Source organism: Pipistrellus kuhlii, unplaced genomic scaffold (assembly GCF_014108245.1).
Source record: "Pipistrellus kuhlii isolate mPipKuh1 unplaced genomic scaffold, mPipKuh1.p scaffold_m20_p_3, whole genome shotgun sequence".
Classification (NCBI taxonomy): Eukaryota; Metazoa; Chordata; class Mammalia; order Chiroptera; family Vespertilionidae; genus Pipistrellus; species Pipistrellus kuhlii.
Genome location: NW_023425529.1, coordinates 93,997,220 through 94,018,808, shown reverse-complemented (window position 1 = coordinate 94,018,808; position 21,589 = coordinate 93,997,220).

The following is a 21,589-nucleotide window of genomic DNA, read 5'->3' as shown; positions in this document are numbered from 1 at the left end:
GTGTTTGAAATAAAGGATGCGGCCTATTATATTTATTTTTCTTCAATGCAAATTGTTAATAGAGCTAGTGTTTAAGGTTCAGCCAACAGCCTCAGAAAAGCAAGGGCAGAGTTAATCTTGTTTTTAACACAGTTGGACCTTGGGAATATTGTTTACCCTGTTTGTGTGTATGATTCAATGTATTATCATAGCATCATGTTTTATAAAAAGAAGAAGCCCACTAGCCTTAAAATAAAAATGATTTCAAATACTTCAGAGACACAAAGAAAATAAACATTTCCTATAATTATCATATATTCTGAGGTGTGTGTACATATATATTTTTTAAACTAGGAGGAAAGTGCAGGCCAACACCTGGGTTCTGTGAAGCAGAGCTGGCTCCTATATCCCATCCCTTCTCTAGCTGGGGCTGAGCTAGGCACCAGGGCCAGTGCATGTCCCTTCCCTACCTTCAACAGAAGTGATGGCTAGACATCCTCCAGGAAGGAAATTGAGATCAGCAAAATTTAACCCATAAATGTATTTTTAATGTTTTATTTTTACAGACATCAAAGTAATTTGATATGAAACAGTTAAAAAATTGGAAAATTGTATTGTTTACAGAATATATATATATATATATATATATATATATATTAAAGAAATTCATTATATATATATATGATGCCTCCACAAAATACCTCCACATGGCACAGTCTTGCCCCAAAATACATTTACATTTTGGGGCAAGACTGTGCCATGTGGAGGCATCTTGCCTGAGGTGGCACATGAAGTAGAGGACTCACTGCTGTCCCTGTCTACAGGGTCCTAGGAGTTCTCAGTGCCTAGTGAGCTGTTCATCTTTGGGACACACTTGGAGATGGGCTGTGCATCATCTGTTCTATCCAGTACACACAAGTTCCAGGGACATTGTATTCTAGACAAGTAACGAGCATAAATCCGAAGCTATGGCATGAGTAGCCAGCAAAAAAAGACAAATGCTTCTTCCGCTGACCCTCAGTCATGGGGATCAGAGAGAGCATCAGGCATCATGTCTGTAAGACCTCCAGACAGTATCAAACATGCACTCACTTGATAATGGTACTTGACACTGAAGTTCCAGGGAGAACACTAAGTTTGCTTCTAAAAATCTTAAGACAGAGATGCAGGAAAAAAGAACATTGGCTTAAATACAAATTCCCTCAGGATTTATACAACATGAGAACCTCTGTCACTGGGAACTGTTGACTTGCCCAACAAAGAGAGCCACATCCTGGAAAAGCCTCTGGGTAACTTGCTCATGCTGACATGACAATAGTCTTTCCACAGTTACTCTCAAAATCAAACACCAGCCATTTTTGTCTGTGTGGGATGGGGCAAGTTTTAGATTACTTGGGAACAGGAATGAAGAAAATAATCCTATGTGAAAAATGAAGAATAAAGAGGATGATGTTATTCAGGTTATTGCAATAAGGAGAACATTCATTAATATGAAACATTGGGATTTTATGAAGGTGACTGAATAATAAAAGGGTCATGGCAAGTCTTATGGGGATCACATAGGAAGGGTGGAGGTGGGCCTCATCTGAGAATGTGAGAGAGCAGGGTGGTCTTCTGAGATTAGCCATTGCTGGAGGGATTTGCTAACCATGACTGTTTTCTCCAGAGCACAAGGTTCAGGTAAGTTCAACATTGTCACCTATCTACATGTCTCTGAGAGCTATGAAGTTGATAATTCTCATGAATGTGCCTGGTATGAGATACATGCCCCAAGATACCACTAGCTGGCTCATAGCTGAGCACCAGCCCCAGCAGCAGCCAACAAATCTGATGGAATTAGTCTTTGTGGGTCTCAAATGAAAGTTCTGTTCACACAGGGCACAATACACAACAGGTCCAACCAGAATCTTCCTTCTCCAGGAAGTTAACCTGGGAATGGAATGGGAGCTTGCAGGCCACCCAAATGGGACACGGATTCTGAAAAGCCATATGGACAAAGGCCTGAGGCAGCAGGGACATGGAATGTCTATAGTATAGGAATCTCTCAGGAAGCAGTAGCTAAGACAGAAGGAGGTGGTGGCAGCAGGAGCAGCAGCACAAGCAGAGACAAAGACATAACACTTAAGTTACCACATGGCAGGGTCCCATAAAGTCCATCAACTAAAGGCAGAAACACCCAGGTGCTTGTCTGACACTTCCAGTGATATTCTAAGACATGTCTTTAAAGCTCCCCCTTCCCCTGAAAAATCTGATTTGAAGATCAACATAGTCAATGTAATTCTATTATTATTAACTAGTGGCATGGTGCATGAAATTCGTGTATGGAATGGTGGGGGAGGAGAGGTTCCTTCATCCCAGTCTGCACCCTCTCCAATTGATGGCCTCTTGGAAGATGTTCAACAGTTGGACATCCCTCTCACAAGCTGAAATAAGAAAAGTGTAGTAAATTTTTATAATGCAAATGAAGTGTTAATTTATAAATTAGAGGCCTTAGCTTTCTAAACATTTTAATGTTGAAATTGTGTGTGTTATTTTATAAAAGATATAGGAAGTATAGGTCAGAGGGGGACTATTTGTTGATCTGCTTTGGTTTGAGCTTGTTTTATTTTACTTTTTATATTTCTAAATATAAAATCTGTGACGCCTGGCTTCTAAATTCTCACCTGCCTGCCTGCCTGATTGCCCCTAATTGCCTCTGCCTGCCTGTCTGATTGCCCTTTACCTCTCTGCCTGCCTGCCTGATTGCCCCTAAATGCCCTCCCCTGCTGGCCTGATCTCGCCCCCAACTGCTCTCCTTGGCTGGCCAATTTGGTTCTGATTGGTCAGTTTCTATGCCAGTTAGTATCTCTGGGCCTATCAATAGTGTCTGGTCAGAAAGGCGGAGCTGATCAGCAGCCCCCCACCCTACCCCCTTGGAGGCCTGGAGAAAAATAGAGGTGTGGCTGCTGGCCAGACTGGAAGAGAAAGGGAGAGTCAAGTGCTGATCAAAAACTGCCACCAAGGCAACAGATCAGTCCCTGCTTTTTTCTTCAGGCTTCTTCTCTCTGTCCCTGATTCGCAGCCCCTTTAGCAGTCAGTGCTGGGCATCACACCTGCATCAGAAGCAGTCACTGCTGGGTTGCCATTTAGGATATTAAATACTTTTTACAAGTCTTTGAATACACACATAAGCAGAAAAATTAAAAATCATCCCTTTGGCTTTATTTTTCTGTATTTATCGAGGCATATTTAATTTATCATCTACTTTAGTCCCTCCTTTGTAAGAGTTTAAAAATAAAATTAGCCCATGATAAAATAAGAAAAGTGTAGTAAAATTTTTAAAATGCAAATGAAGTGTATTTAAAAGACTGTTATTTACACATTAGAGTCCTTAGCTTTCTAAAATTTTAATGTTGAAATTTTGTTGTATTTTTCTATAAAAGATACAGCAAGTATAGGTCAGAGGGGTACTGTTTGTTGATCTTCTTTGGTTTGAGCTTGTTTTATTTTAATTTTTATATTTCTAATATTCTTTTTCTATAGCAAAATTAAAAATTGACAAATATGTCACTATTCTAATATTTTGGGAAATTTTATTGCTATATACAGTAGCATCCCAAGTCTGAAAATTACTTTCCTGACTACTGCATGGAAATTGTGAACACCCTCAAGTGCTCTCAATTACAGTGTGTCAATTACAAAGAAAGCTCTGAATTCTCACTTCTTAATGTATATTCACACATTCAAATTGGCGTATGCTGTAGCTCAAGGATTTGAGGAAGAAGAATCACTGCATTAAATGTAAAATATTATTTTATTGATTAGGTATTGATGACATCACCACCCATGTGCACACCGTGACACTTCAAAGTGTCTCTTTACCACTTTGGGAAAGAAGGTATATTTATCATGATGCAGAATAAATGATAGCCACAGTTTCAACCTAGAGGGAAAAAATTCAGCCTCAAAATGTCTAGGCCTTCTTACTATATCCAAAGTTTAAAACTGAAAAGAAGAAAAAATTACTGAACATCATATACCAACAAGCACTGACATCCAGCTGAGAAAGAGAGAGAAAAAGAGACATAGATATCCAGGCCCATGGGCCATCATCAATCTTTTTTGAAACCCTTTCTGAGCTTCAAAAGCCCATGATTTTTCAATTAGCCATTAAAACCACTGCTGCCATCCACTATAGTTCCTTCTCCTGGGAAGGTTTGTAATAGATGAAGAAAGAAAGAAGAGAGATGAAAGCAGGCCTGTAGGTTGGAGTTGGAAATTACTATTAAAGGCTTAACAACAGTTCTAACAAATTACCCTTCTGGAGAGTGATTGCCCCAGGAGGCTGTGAATGGAACACTCCTACCCCAGTTCTCCCAGGGCTATAACTACTCAATTATGCCATTCCTCCAGACCAGAACCTTCTGAATAAGCAGCAGATGCAATTCCATATATTATTTTAGAGCAATTCTATTTTTCCACCCAAACAAACACAGGCTTGAATTCAAATCCTCTCTTAACTTGTTTGAGCCTCAGTGTAAAATACAAAAATGCTTCTCCTGCCCACCTCAAGCATAGCGTGAGCCTCACATGTAGGCCTGTGCCTGGAGGAAGTTTGTATCAACAAACCTGTTAGTAGCACTACAAACACAGACCAGAAGAAGTAATCAAATACTGACCAGTGAATGCGTATCAACCATGAAACCAGCCAAAGTTTATAACAGAGCTGGATGAATCAGCCAAAACAGAAGCAACTATTTTAATATAAGACAATGCAATTAAATGTTAAGTGAATTAAAAGATGCTAAAAGCAAGAACATTGGTGGTATAAAAATATTTATTGATTCTTCAGTAACTCATTGAGTTCCAACAAAGGTGCTGGCCTTGGAATATGACTGCAAAAAGAGGCAATGTATGCCTTCCAGGAGCCCAAGAAGCAGGGCCATGGTGTGGGTAAACACAGTGCTCCAGGCATCTCCCAGCAATGAGTTTTAAAGGAGTAATAATCACCAGGTGGGAAAGTGGCAGAAGGTAAATGCCCACAGAGACCTTACTTGATGCTCACCTGGTGCAGATAAAGTGGAGGAGCTAAAACTTGCCTGCCTGTCTGGGGAGCAGGTTAGGAGAAGCAGGGAGGCCTTCTCTGGGTTGGAGTCCATCTGGGCTGTAGCATTAGGCAGATCATTTAAAACTTTAGATATCTTGTTAGTAACTTATCCAGGTGTCCTAGCAGGTTCCATTTTAATTCTACCACAAGCAGAGTAGGGACCCTTTTTTCCACACTTGTCCAGCGCCCATGGCATGTCAAAGATACAAAAATGACTAAGTGCCAGGTCCTCTCTCCCTGTGCTCTTTCAGAATGTGATAAAAGAAAACCGGAAAGTTTCTGATAATTCTGTCTTTTATGATAAACAAAGTCATGAGAAAACCAGAGTCAGGAACGGAGTGCAATTGCGGCTGTGGAGTGACTAGCATCATCACACAGGCCTAGCTCAGACCCTAGGAAAGGGGCTCATGCTCTCCCTTTGGATGGACAACAACAGTAAATATTCTGATTCAATGTGAGAAGAAAAGGCCCTGGCTTGCCTCCCCTTGGCCCAGCCTCATGAGTAAGAATGACTCAGAGAGGAGCCCAAGCACTCATGTGGCTGTCAGCACTATGCTCTGCAGGCTGAATGGCACACATACCTTTTCTTCTTATCCTTATGACTAGAGGCCCGGTGCATGAAATTTGTGTGGGACTGGGTGTGTCCCTTAGCCCACCCTGCAACCTCTCCAATCTGGGACTGCTCAAAGGATGTCCCTCTCACAATCTAGGACTGCTGGCTCCAAACTGCTCACCTGCCTGCCTTTCTGATTGCCCCTAACCGCTTCTGCCTGCCAGCCTGATCACCCCCTAACTACTCCCCTGCCAGCCTGATTGATTCGTAACTGCTCCCTTGCCAGCCTGTTTTTCCCTAACTGCCCTCCCCTGAAGGCCTGGTCCCTCCCAACTGCCCTACCCTGCAGGCCTGGGTTCCCCCCCAACACCACTGCTGGACATCATGCGGTGTCCATCTTGTGTCCACATGGTGGCAGGATCTTTGATCACATAGGGGCAGCCATCTTGTGTGTTGGAGTAACGGTCAATTTGCATATTACTATTTTATTAGATAGGATAGAAGCCTGGTATACGGGTGGTGGCCAGTTGGTTTGCCCTGAATGGTGTCCCGGACCAGGGTAGGGTTCCCTTGGGGTGTGGGGAGGCCTGGGGGAGGGGTCTGTGGTAGTTTGCAGACCAGCCATTCTCCCCAGTGACCCAAGAGGAGGCCCTGGTATCTGGGATTTATTTGTCTTCTATAATTGAAACTTTATAGCCTTGAGCAGAGCCTAGCCTCCTGCTTGCTCAGTGGCTGCAGCCATTTTTATTGGGACTTATTTATCTTCTATAATTGAAACTTTGTAGCCTTGAATGGAGGCCTGGGCCTGCCAGGGTGTGCGGAAAGCTTGGCTTCCTCCATTGCCGGGGAAACCCAAGACTTCTGCTCACTCTATGGCTGCAGTAAATTTGCATACTCACTTCTGATTGGCTGGTGGACACGGTTTGTGAATGTAGTGGAGTGATGGCTAATTTACGTATTACTGTTTTATTAGATAGGATAACTCCATGGCTGCACTTTATTATTTATCCAATTTACCAAACACACAAGTAAGGCTTAGATTGTGAAAGGCTTGTCCAAGTCCTTTTTGCCAGTTATCAGCAGCCATAAGGCACAACCAGGTGAAATATGGCTCTGAAACATATGTCAAGAGCCACATCTTTTATGGGCCCTTAACAATTTTGTGAGGTCTGAAAAGGCAAGTGCACTGATTAGAAAAGAGCCTCACCCTCAGGAATGCACCCAGGTGACCCTGACTAAGAATTGGCTATTGTGCTGAAAACACAGAGGTCTCACCTGCACAGGTGATCTCATTTTCCTCTTTACCATCAATTCTTACTCTGGTGCTATGATCTCTAAGCTCCCATAGTGATTTTCTGATCTACTTCAAATTCCTCCACAGTATTAAACTGTGAAAGTCACCTTAAACAAGTAACATAACTTAGAACTTTGCAGAGGCAAAAGATTGAAAGCCACAAGTCCTTCTGCATGGCCTGTTTGCAGTTGCTTCCATCATGAAATTATGAATGTCATGGTGAACATGTATTGCCTCAGCAGGCCCTGTATGTGTCATAGGCATAGCCACGTACAAAGCACAAGAGTCATATCCTTCAGATTCTGTGATCACCACCTCCAATCCTTCAGATCAACTTGATGTCAGAGGTGTTAGTCTCAAAACTACCCATCCTCATTGAATTTCTGGGCACATTCTTAAGCAGTAGGAATCACTGCCCTGAGGGAAGTTTGCTCTGCATAAGCTGTAGATCTCCATACCACCTAGGGAACAAGCACCTAGCCCATCTTTACTAAGGTGAGAGCAGAAGCGTGATACCACTCCCCAATATTGCCAAGGGTTGCACAGTTAATTGCTGGTTGTGCAGGAGTTTGAACCTATACTACTACCAGTATTCCCAACAGTCATAACAATAGAGGGGTCCTTTCTTATGCCAATGTGGCTTCCTTAACACTGTTCTTCTTCTGGGTAGTGACAATGTTGGAATAAAGCATTGGGGAAGCATCTTGCCTGGCTGAGATTCTTGAACATGAGTAGAGAGGACCTCTGTCCCAGAAACTTTTCTCTCTGGGCACTGACATCTGAAGCTCTGATCCTGGCTTTAATCCTGATGGGCAAAGTCAGATTGGGATCCTGCCCAAGAACTGGTTTATATTCTATTAGCTTTTACTTTTTCAGTTGGATCTTATTTAATTGCTGTCATTTTATGTGTTCATCTCAAGGTCCTGGGTCACCTGTGGACTTAAAACACATTAGGCATAAAGCATACAAAATAAATTTAAATTCCATCTTTCTACATGATGAAAAGTCAGCTACTTATATGGAACCTTGATGTGTCCATCTCAAACCCTCTAAAGAGCATCTTTTGGAGAGAAACACTCCAATACAACAGTTCAGTTTTGGGAGTTAGGGCAGAAGGAAGGAAGAAAAAGAGTAAAAAACAGGGAGGGAGGGAGGGAAGGAGGGAGGGAGGGAGGGAGGGAGGGAGGGAGGGAGGGAGGGAGGGAGGGAGAGACAGGGAGAGAGAGAGAGGTGGATTATGTTCTTTTTATTTATGTCATTATTGCAGCTGCCCAGAAATGGTGTGTAGTCTCTGTGGCTACATCTTCTTGTCTTTCATGAAAAGATGAAACTTCAGGTTGTCCTATGACACTTCCTCATGTCCAAATGTTAACATATTTTTCACATTTGAACCACTGCACTAGCCAACATTATTTGGGCAAAAAATAAAAGTGTGGAGATTTAGCCCAAGAGGTTTTTTTCACATGGATTTGCCATCTACAGTTTGTCTTCCCACCATCCTTACTGTCCCCAGCTCTGAGGCCAAGTGTCAGTTGCCACACATGCTCTAAAATGTAGCCCATTTAAAATGTATGTGTATATATTTTGAATATTATGAGACAATGGCATTATTTATCATTTATTGTGTTTATTTAAAAAAATAATATATGGATAATACTGTTAAAAACTTACTGAAAATTTTCAACATTTAAAATTTTTTTTCACATAAAATAAATGTATTTTTCTTAGGTATCTGAATGGTTTCTCAAACATAAGGAGCAATTATTAAATAAAAGGAAAGGTGATCTTACTGGAAAAATGCTTCTGCTATCTGAACCAAACTGTGTTACTATTAGTTGAGTTTATTTTTGAGGAACTGCCTATCCATTTTTAAAAAACATTTCTTAAGAACAAAAATATTTCTGAACATATGGGCCATGTCTCTTTTTGGATGTAAAAACTTCTGGCATTTTGCTGACATCATTTTGTTCCGAGTCACTCTCTCATTTGCTAGAAACATCATGGCATTTTGATCAATTAGGAATAACTTAAGGTTCTTTGAACATAACATTGCTATCACTCTGTCTTTCCCAAATGAGTAATGGATTGCCCCAATGTGCTATCTTCCTAATTATTTTAAATTTATATATTTTTGTGTATTTATTGTTCCTAAGAGAGATGGTCTGAGTAGATATTTTGTTAAACTCTAAATAAAATGCTACCTAGTCCAATGCTTACCACTGGTTAAATGAAGATGGCTTCGTTGGGCTTTAAGGGACCTTGTTCCACTTTGCCTTCCTAACTTTATCATTACCTTCAACTCTTATAGGAGGAGTTGTAGCTGAGAACTTGGTATCCTTGTATGGGTATTCCCTTCAAGTCCATGATTCAAGATCTTGCTCATCATACCCAGTTCTGTTGTGGCCTGGAATTATAACTCAGAAGTCTCACATACATGTATTTAGGTACACACACACACACACACACACACACACACAAACAGACACACACTTTCATCCTTTCATTAGGAAAAAATTATCAAACACTGATCAAGGTTGTGCAATACATAATAACACAGTGACTAACACAAGCAATATCTAAGCTCTCATGAAAATTAAATTCTAGCAAGAGGCAGAATACAAGTAAACAAGTAAAGAAATAAATAATTCCCAGTCTCAAAAAGAGCTATGAAAATATAAAGCAACTGAGAAGATTAGAAAGTATAAAGGGGTGAAGATTACTTTAAGATCAGGCAGTTTCTCTGACTTTTAAACAGAAATGTATATGATGTGAAAGAACAAGAAAAGCTCTAGGTAGAGCAAACAACATATGCTAAAACCTGAGGTAGTAATGAGCTTAGTTCACTCTGTGAACAGAAAAACATTCCTTGAGCTGGTAGTTGGATTCTGCGTGCTAGGGAAACAAGAGATGGATTAGAATGTACTTCTTAACGCCAGGATCCCAAAGCTGTGTTTTAAAAAATGGTGAGTAGTCCTTTGGAATCTGATGTTCCAAAACCATCATCTATTTCCTCATTTTTCCAGGTTTTCATCTCAATGGCCTTATTCTGATTAAGTAGTTTCCAGCACCAAAGCTGGCTGGCTTCCAGGTTTTCAAGCCAGTCCAGCCTATATCCTGCTGTGCACAGTGCCATGTTGGAGGGAAGCAGGTGAAGGGTGTCTATTCACAACGTGAAAAAGAACCAAGCCATTTGGAAAGTCCCACCTCAAATTCCTTGAATCTTCCAACTGAATTCCACAAATCAACCTATGAAATTCCATAAATCAAGCTGGGTTAACTGAGCAGGGTCTCTCAACATTGGCACCACTGTCATTTGAGTCCACAGCCCTCTGCATTGTAAGGTGTTTACCAATATTCCTGGTCTCTACACCCAAATGACATTAAAGTACATTTTTGTGAAAATCAAAAAAAATTTTTTTAAATCAGCCCTGGCTGGTTTGTCTCAATGGTTAGAGCGTTGGCCCACAGATCAAATGGTCCAGGTTTGATTCTTGGTCAAGAGCATGTACCTGGGTTGCAGGCCTAATCCCATCCCAGGTCATGGTGTAGGCAGGAGGCAATCAATGTTTCTCTCTCACACCCTTGTTTCTTTCACTCTCTCTCTCCCTCTCCTTCCCTTCAATTCTCTCTAAAAATCAAAGCAGGCAGGGGGAGGGGAGAAATCTTCAGGTGAGGATTAGTTGAGGGGGGGAATCAATTGAGTGAAATTTAAATATCTTATTGGCTTTATTCAACAATTCATGAATCAGCAGTATTCAAACTCAAGGATAGAAAGGAGCTCCGAAGAACTAAATAAAAGAGAATATTTTTATAGGCAGCAGGGAACAGGAACAAGGAAGGCATACTAGCAAAAAGTAAATTGGTTCAGTGAAGATGACTTTCCTTCAGGGGATGGCAGGAATCCACCATGACCTTACTAGTGCTGACCAGGTGGTTTCTGATTGGCTGGTTTAAGATTCAATCTCTGGGAGAGTTGTCACTGTAATTAAGTCTCAGTTTCATAATGTGGGACTGGAATAACTGACTGCATTTAGGCCTGTTGTCTTGTTTTTTAAAAACTTTACATATACTATCCAATGTCCCTTGGGAATACAATCCATTATAAGGTTTCCTGCTGTATCTACTGTATCCAGATCTCAAGCCACTCTTCCCTGTGGTATCATCAAGACTTCCTTTGACACTACATGCCCCCTTGAGAGAAGTAGCCCCTGAACCCTACCTGGAGGATGAGAGATGAACTTTCATAAATTATCAATACATTTTCATCTTGAAATCCAAATTGATTTTCTATTTTTTTTTTGCTCTTTAGCTACTCTTAATATTAACATTGAGTAATTCATATAACATAGCACTCAATATGAATCTTAGTTTTATTATCTGCAAAATAACCATACAATGATCCTCTCGTGAGTATTTTATGAGGATTAAATAAGAAAATGAAAATATAGGTAAAGTACCTAACATAAAGTCTTTTGTCCATATAGTCATGCAGCCCACAATGAATATTTTTGCAGCCCAGCCAATATAATAGTATATAAGAAATTTTGTAACTTAATTTTACAATATCCTATTATACATAATCTATAATATTGAAAGCATAATATGATAATTAAACTGGACAGCTGAATGACTTTCCAGAAGTCATTCCAGATGTCCTCTGGACAAAGCCACAGTGGTGGAGGCCAAGACAGAGGCAGTTAAGGATGATCAGGTAGGCAGGCAAGCAATTAGAAGTGGTCAGGCAGACAGGCGAGTGGTTAGGGGCAATCAGGCAAGCAGGCAGAGTGGTTAGGGATGATCAGGCAGGCAGGCGAGGCAGTTAGGGTCAATCAGCAGGTACTCCAGTGGTTAAGGGCAATCAGGCAGGCAGACAGCATGGTTAGGGGAAATAAGGCAGGCAGGTGAGTAGTTAGGGGTGATCAGGCAAATAGGCAGAGTGGTTAGGAATGAGTAGGCTGGCAGGCAAGTGGATAGGGGTAATCAGGCAGGTGGGTGAGCAGTTAGGGGCAATCAGACAGGCAGGCAGGTGAGCAGTTAGGAGCCAGTGGTCCCAGATTGGGAGAGGGTGCAGGCTGAGCTGAGGAGAACCCCTGCCCCTGTGCACAAATTTTATGCACCAGGCCTCTAGTTATTAATAATGAACTACAACTTTTGCTAATGACTAAAATCGTGTTGCATTCATTTCCCTTACATGCCTATGCGCAGGCACACAGTTTCCCTACACTAATGCTAGCAGCGAATATTTTAGCAGCTGATTGCCACATCATTAGGGTTTTTTTTTAATGTCTTCATTGATTATATTTATTTTTTTTTTAATTTCAATAATAATGATTTTAAATATAAAAATGTTAGAGGATTCCATTAGTCTTGTACTGATGCTGTGCACAACAGGAAATATTTCACTTCCAGAGAATAAGAAAAGTAGGTTTATTTGTGTAATGCTTATTGATTTGTGCAGTTATTCAGTGTCTGATAAGTTAATGTTCAAGAAAAAAATATTAACTTTTATTAAAATGTTCTATTATTTTATGTTAATGATTACCAGTACTCACTTATTTCAACCCTTTTTATTCAGCATGTCTCTATTGAAATAAACCTATGATTCTATGAAAATTGAAGCTTTGGTTTTTTTGTGGCACACATAAACTTAAACCTTGTTTAATTGGCTCATGTTAGCCTTTGAGTATGACATGCTTGGTCTAGACCAGTGGTTGGCATACTCATTGGTCAACAGAGCCAAATATCAATAGTACAATGATTGACATTTCTTTTGAGAGCCAAATTTTTCAAACTTAAACTTCTTCAAAGGCCAATTCTTCAAAATAGACTCACCCAAGTCGTGGTATTTTGTGGAAGAGCCACACTCAAGAGGCCAAAGAGCCGCATGTGGCTCGTGAGCCACAGTTTGCTGACCACCGATCTAAACAATGAGTTAAATTAGAAGTGAGCTAAATAAAGCAAACATAAATGCAAGTTTTAGTAGGGAAACATGGTGGGAGTGGGGCGAAAGAAGGAGGTACATGAGGACCTATTGTGCTTGCTGCTCAATGTTTCTTAAAACCTAAATCTGCTTGAAAAAAGTAAAACCTAAATCTGCTTGAAAAAAGTAAAAATAACAACACAAACTTCCAGACAATTATAATTATGAAGTTATTTCTATATAAATGGGCACCAGGTACAGTGAATAACAGAAAAACAGCATCCTAACTTAGACTTTGGTGGATTGATGAGAGAAGCAACATCATCATCAGGAAAATTTTTGATGGGGGGTAGGGTTGTTCTTGATAGAGCCTCTAAGGGAGAGAGTGTATTTGCTGGGTGACAAGGGACACAGAGTATTCCAGGCCAGGAAAGTAGCATGAATGAAAGCACAGGTGTGGGAGGGAGGCTCCTCATGGTGGGAGTGAGGAGAGAGAGAATGCCTTTATGAGCAGGGGTGTGACATGGCCAATGGGCATTTTGCTTTTTGTTGTTTGCTTTGGAGGGGAGGGAGTTGTTTTTTAATCTTCTCCTGAAGAAATGTTTGTGGATGTTGTTTTTTTGTTTTTGTTTTTGTTTTTTCTCTTTAATTGATTTTAGAAAGAGAAGAGAGAAAGAAACATGGATTTGAGAAACATTGATCAGTTGCTTCCCCACCTGTGACCCAACTAGGGATCAAACCCACAACCTAGGTATGTGCTCTGGCCATGAATCAAACTTGTCACCTTTTGATATATGGGATGACACTCCAACCACCTGATCCACACCCGCCCAAGCTGCCAATGGGCTTTTGAAACAATCGTTCTGGTTGCAGAGGAAAAGTGGGTTACAGGGAACAACTTTAGAGGTAGCCAGCCAAGGCAGTAACAGAGATGAGGGATATTACAGGGTTTGCCTTTTCCCCTATGGTACACAGTACTGGGTTGTACACAGAGCTGGGTGTACAATGCAGGTGTGGGCAGCATTTGCTGATTGAGCAGGGTGAGCAGAGTTTGATGACCTGTGCTTCATATACCTGGAATTTAAATATAATTTACTGAATCTAGAATGACATAGAAACATCTTTTCTGAACACTAAGTTGTAATGCATGATCTGATAATTCTATAAAATATTTGACATTTGGGGTTGCCTCCCCTGCCCCAAATCTGGACTGTGTGGTCTGTTTGAAAGTCAGGGATAAACATTTCTCTTTATTTTTTTTTTCCAAAATGAAGGTATTTCATTCTGAGCTCTTGGAAATAAAAGTAGAAGAAAAAAGGAGTTAGGAAAAAAAAATAGGGCACAGACAATGTTTCATTTATATAGTAAGAGACTCCTGGACCACATAGCAGCATGACTTTATAAAGTGCATAATGACCCTCTATATTTGTTTTAGCGAATTTTAGAGTATTTTGGAGGCAAAATTTTCTATGAATAGGTAGAAGACACATGTAAAAAGAGAATCACATGCTGATAGCATAATATAGATCTACCTCCAGCATTGCAGAATAGTAAGCCATGCAGGCCAATTTGCTCAAAGTTCCTTTGAATTCAGAGAAATTTGCTATAATTCCTTGCCAATAAAAAGGACCTTTGAAAATTACATTGAACATACTGTATCCCTGTAATTCTTTATGTGTTTTCTGTTTCTATAACTTGTGCTGAAGTTATTATTCCTTAAATTGTAAGATCAAAGTTTATTTGAGTAATGAAAAAAGGCAATTTAGATCAGCTCACATGTTTGGCTCAAACTTGTTTCCCTCTTTATTTCTGTCTCTCTCTCACCTCCTCTAACCCCTCTTTCTTTCTGTCCAATTCTTACTCATTATTTGCTTCTTTGTCACAATATACCTCCTTCTTCAGAGGACTTTAACTCATGGATGAACAGTGCCACTGTTGTTTTACTGTTATCTTCAGTTCTGGTGTCAGTGCAGGGCTTTGCATGCACACAAAAAGATGGCTTGTGGCTTTCCAACTTTGTTAATTGGTCCCCAAAGATCTCACAGGGTTCCCACAGCCTCAGGAACATAGGAGGGGCACAGGGCTTGGGCCCCTGTTGAGCCTACAGCAGCTCTACTGGATCTCTTTATAGCTAGGGCTTCTCTGTGGGATTTTATTTGGAAATAGGACTACTAATTAAACAAAACAGATTTAAGATTGAAGACATGTAATTCCTATTGAACTGACAGACAGACATCAGGTCATCCTGCCTAATAAAAAGAGTAATATGCAAATTAACCATCACTCTGTGACACAATGGCGGTGCCCATAGCCACAAGATGGCAGCGCCCAGTCCTCTTAGCCCTGATGAAGTCCCCAAGTCTGCCCAGTGGCAGTACAGGGTGTCTAGCTGGGAGGCACCTGCCACTCACGCAGCAATCCCTACCCAGTGACAGCAGTCCAGGTGTCCGGCTGGGAGGCACCAGCACCCAGTGTGATCCTGGCCAGCAGCGGCAGCTTGGGTTGGGGTCTCAGACCTGTAGGGCCTTGCACAAAAGCTGCAGCGGCAGCCGAGGCTTAGACCTCAGGCTGGCAGGACCTCGCACCCAAGCTGCAAGATCCCCTGGTTGTGGCAGCAGCCTGGGTTGGGGTCTCAGGCCAGCAGGACCGGGCACCCCCACTGCGCGATCACCTGGCCAGTGACAACAGCCTGGGATAGGGTCTCAGCCTGTCCAGGGTGCAATCCCCTTCCAGTAGTGGCAACCTGGGGGTCTCAACCATTGAGTCACACCAGCCAGGCAGATATGGAGAAATTGTAAATGTTTCTTTTTAAATATATGTATTTTATTGATTTTTTACAGAGAGTAAGGGAAAGGGATAGAGAGCTAGAAACATCTATGAGAGAGAAACACGGATCAGCTGTCTCCTGCACATCCCCCACCGTGGATGTGCCCACAACCAAGTTACATGCCCTTGACTGGAATCAAACCTGAGACCCTTCAGTCTGCAGGCTAATGCTCCATCCACTGAGCCAAACCAGTTAGGAGTATCCAATATGCTAAAGAAAAAAAACCTATCTAATAAAGAGGGAATATGCAAGGGAGGGCATTTGGGGGTGACTGGAGTTTCAGGGGAGGGCAGTTGGGGCAATAGAGCTGGCAGGTGAGCAGTTAGGCATTGATTAGGCTGGCAGGGCAGTGGTTAGGGAGTGATCAGGCTGGCAGGCAGAAGCAGTTAGGGGCAATCAGGAAGGCAAGCAGGCGAGTAGTTGGGAGCCAGCAGTCTTAGATTATAAAAGGGATGTTTGACAGCCTGTCCCATGGATTGGGCCTAAACAGGCAGTCGGACATCCCTCAAGGGGTCCCACATTGGAGAGGTGCAGGTTGGACTGAGGAACACTCCCCTCCTCTGGTGCATGGATTTCATGCACTGGGCCTCAAATGTAAGGTGATCAGACGTCCCACTTTCGGCAGGACAGTCCCGATTTTTAACAATTTGTCCCGCATCCCATGGCGTTTTAAAAAAGTCCCGATTTAGTACATATACTCAAACAACCATGCACATAAATGTACGAATACAAATTATTTTTCCTGATTATATAGAAATATAAACTGAGGAAATATTTAGAACAAAATGAGATTTCTTTTGTTCCACAAGTGTCACAATTTTTTTTTTACATCCCTTGAAGAAAATGTATCTGTATGTATTGATACATTCTTGGATTTCAGCTGAAAATATTGGAAAAGAAAAACTACCGTATTTTTCGGACCATAAGACGCACCGGACCATAAGACGCACCAGTTTTTAGAGAAGGGAAATGAAGAAAAAAAGATTCTGAAACAAATAGTGTCCTAAAATATTTTGTGTGCATTAAAACCCAACATCACAGTCATAAACACATGTAATCAACCCTGTAAAGTAAACAGCAGCATTTAGAACCATTTTAGAGCCGGGCAAGCACACATAGACCACACAGAGCCAGGCAAGTAAAAAAAACTTTTTTTTTTAAAGTATATGTGTAGGCTATATTTGGACCATAAGAGGCAGGGACTTTTTCCCCCCACTTCTGGGGGGAAAAAAGTGCGTCTTATGGTCCGAAAAATACGGTATGTAAAGTTAAAAGTATAGAAAGTATTGTGCCTGAATATTTCATATATGGCAGATAAGAAGGCTGATTAGTTTCCCATAGAATTTATTATATCTAATATTTAAATTATTTCAAAAGATCAGCCTGGCTCTTTAATTAAAGTTTTAATTTCAATCCATCCTTTGTGGTTACTTTAGGTCTCTGAGTTTGCAAGGCTTCCACACAGGCCTTCCCTGAGTTAGTCTGGTTAGCATGTGGCCCCTTTTGGTCCACACCTCCAAATCCAAAAGGTGCTCTTAATAGATAAATAAATAAATAAATAAATAAATAAATAAAGACTATTCTAAATCAGAGGGCCCCTTCCCCAGCCTGCAGAGAGCAATGGGAGGAAGGGTGGGAGGGTGAGTTGGAGAAGGAAAGGAGACAAGCCACTGCACCCAAAAACTCAACCTATGGATCCTTCTGGTTTGTTGAGCATGCCTGGTTCCTAGCCTTCCTTTAAACAAGTCTATAGCTACATTCTCTCAGACACATAAGTGACTCATGGTCTGTCTAAGACTACCACAGCAGTAGTTTCTATAACCTTCCTTAGGAAAGCAGTTGCCTAAGTTTCAAATTTTCAGACGTAAAATGTATCATCAAGTCATCTCCCCCTGATAAAATTTTAAAAATATTTCCAGATGATTGCTATATACAACCTTTACTTTTTCATAACTAAATATCAGAACCTGGTATAGAAGTTTTATTGCTAAGTCCTTTTCAACATTAGAAGACCTGTGAGACTCAACAGAACAAAATGTTTAAAAATAGAATCTCTCGGGGAAATCTCACCATCCTGAGAGCAAGATTGGATTATGTCAGAGGCCTGAATATCCACAGACACAGTGACCACCAAGCAGCTGTGAGCCCCATAACGCTGATCCCAGGTGGTGCGAACACTTGGACTCAAAGGAGAGCCCCCACCACATGGCAAAAAGGACAGATTTCAAGGGGATAGGGAGGAGAGAGAGAACTACATAACCAGACATCCTGAAAAGAGAGATCATGGAAAGACAAAGAAACAGCCCGCACATGAAAGAAAAGCAGGCATCACCAGAAAAGGCAGTAAATGAGTTAGAGGCAAGCAACCTACCAGAGCAAGAATTCAGAGTAATGATCATAAGATGGCTAAAAAGGATGGAAGCAAATTTGACAATATGAGTAAGAACCAAGAGGAAATGAAGAAGAACCAAGAAGAAATGAAAAATGACATCGCTACTGTAAAGAACTCAATAGAAAGCATCAAGAGTAGACTAGAAGAAGCAGAGGACTGCATCAGTGAGCTAGAAGATAAGATGGAAAAAAATACCCAATTAGAGCAGCTTCTGGGGAAAAAAATATTAAAAAGCAGGAGGAGAGCCTAAGGGAACTTTGGGACAATACAAAACAATATTAGAATAATAGGGGTTCCAGAAGGAAAGGAAACTGAAGAAGACATGGAAAATGTATTTCAAGAAATAATGACAGAAAACTTTCCTGAGATAGAGAAGAAAAAACCCACACAAATCCAAGATGCTCGCAGAGTCCCAAGCAAAATGAACCCCAAAAGACCGATGCCAAGGCACATTATAATTAAACTGGCAAACACCAACGACAAAGTAAGAATCTTAAAAGCAACCAGAGACAGAAAGTTACATATAAAGGGACCCCCATCAGACTAGCAACAGATTTCTCCACAGAAACTCATCAGGCCAGAAGGGAATGGGATGAAATATACAAAGTCATGCAAAGGAAGGGTCTGAATCCAAGAATACTATACCCAGCAAGGCTATCAATCAAAATTGAAGGGGAAATCAGGAGCTTCACAGACAAAAACAGACTAAGGGAATTTATCACCATCAAACCAGCAAAGCAAGAAATGCTAAAAGGTCTATTGTAAAAATAAAGAAATAGGAAGTGAAGAAGGAACACAGGGGTATAGAATAAAAATGGTGTCAAATGAGTACCTACCAATAATAACTTTAAATGTAAATGGATTAAATGCTCCAATCAAAAGACATAGGGTAATAGATTGGATAAGAAAACAAGACCCATATATCTGCTGTCCACAAGAAACCCACTTCAGAAAAAAAGACTCATACAGATTGAGTGTGAAGGGATGGAAAAAGGTTTTCCAGGCGAATTAAAATGAAAAAAAAAACACAAAAAAACTGGGGTAGCAATACTTACATCTGACAAATTAGATCTCAGAGTGAAGGACATAACAAGAGATAATGAAGGCCACTTCATAATACTAAAGGGAGCAATCCAACAAGAAGAAATAACCCTGATAAATATATGCACCAATACTAAAGCACCCAAATATTGAATACATTAAAAAAAAAAAAAAACTGCTTGAGGACATTAAGGAAAGATTAATAGCAATACAATCATAGTAGGAGATTTTAATACCCCACTGTCACCTTTGGACAAATCATCTAAACAAAAAACCAGCAAAGAAATATCAATCCTAAATGATTCACTAGACCAGATGAAATTAACCTGTTAACCGGGGAGTTCCCTTTTTAATGATGCAACCTGTAAAGGGCGCATACTCTTTCACTAGTAGGTGTCAGTACCTCATGCCCGGAGGACATAATTTCATAGTATTTTTTTTATACTTAATGAAAATAAATGAAATTATATATATATATATATATATATATATATATATATATATATAAATTATATATAAATTATATATATATATATATATATATTTCCTTTATTTATATATATAAAACACAAAGGAAAATACAAAATTACAAAAAAAATAGAAAAGAATATCGACAAAAAATGGACACATCAAATTAAAAAATTATAAATTTTACAAACAATGATAAATCTTACAAAAAATAGCCTAAACCGGTTTGGCTCAGTGGATAGAGCATCGGCCATCAGACCTGACGGTCCCAGGTTCGATTCCGGTCAAGGGAATGTACCTTGGTTGTCGGCACATCCCCAGTGGGGGGTGTGCAAGAAGAAGCTGATCTCATCTCATCAATATTTCTAATTCTCTATCCCTCCCCTTTCCTTCCTCTCTGTAAAAAAATCAATAAAATGTTTTTAAAAATTTACAAAAAATATATACCGTCCCTCTCGGGGAGCAACATATATTTCAAGGACGTATTCATACGTCCTACCCATTCCTGATATTGTGTAAGTTTGACGTATTTATAGGTCCTGCTCGGTTAACAGGTTAATCGACATCTTCAGAACATTCCATCCCAAAGCCACAAATTATACATTCTTCTCAAGTGCACATGGGTCATTTTCAAAGATAGACCACATGTTGGGACATAGGCAAAGTCTTTTCAAATTCAAGAAGATAGAAATCATATCAAGCATCTTTTCTCATCATAATGGCATAAAACTGGAAATTAACTACAATACAAATAATCCAAAGAAATCAAACACATGGAGACTAAACAGCATGCTATTAAACAAGGACTGGGTTACCAGAGAAATCAAGGAAGAAATTAAAAACATCCTGGAAACAAATGACAATGAAAACAACAATCCAAAATCTATGGGACACAGCAAAAGCAGTTTTAAGAAGGAAATTTATATCCCTACAAGCCTATTGCAAAAACAAGAAAAAATGGTAATAAATTATCTAACTCTACAACTAAAGGAGTTAGAAAAAAAGCAATAAGAAAAGCCCAGTGTAAGCAGAATGAAGGAAATAATAAAAATCAGAGAGGAGATAAAGGACATAGAGACCAAAGAAATAATACATATGATCAAAACCAAGAGCTGGTTTTTTGAAAGGATAAACAATATTGATGAACCTCTAGCCAGGCTAACCAAAAAAACAAACAGAGAGGACTCAAATAAACAAAATCAGAAACAAAAGAAGTAAAATAACAACAGACCCCACTGAAATACAAAGGATTGTTACAAAATGCTATGAATAACTCTATTCCAACAAATTGAACAACCTGGAGGAAATGGACATATTCCTAGAAAAATACAACCTTCCAAAACTCACTCAGGAAGAATCTAAAAATCTCAATAGATAGTGACCTGGGAAGAAATTGAAACAGTCATCAAAAAGTTTCCAGCAAACAAAAGCCTAGGGCCAGATGGCTTCACAGGAGAGTTTTACCAAACATTCAAGGAAGAACTAAAACCTATCTTCCTCAGACTATTCCAAAAAATTCAAGAGGAAGGAACACTTCCAAATTCCTTCTATGAAACCAGATAAAGACAACTCAATGAAAGAAAATGACAGGCCAATATCCCTCATGAACATAGATGCCAAAATCCTCAACAAAATTCTAGCAAACCGGCTCCAGCAGAACATCAGAAAGATCATACACCATGACCAAGTAAGATTTATTCCAGGAATGCAAGGATGGTACAATATCCGCAAATCAATAAATGTGATACATCACATAAACAAATTGAAAGATAAAAATCATATAGTCATGTCAATTGATGCAGAAAAAGCATTTGATAAAATTCAACACCCTTTCCTGATAAAAACTCTCAACAAGGTGGGAGTACCTAAACTATATATGATAAACCCACAGCCAACATGATACTCAATGGGCAAAAACTAAAATCATTCCCTCTAAGAACAGGAACAAGAGAGGGATGCCCACTCTCACCAATCCTGCTTGCCATAGTACTAGAAGTACTAGCCATTGAAATTAGACAAGAAAGTGAAA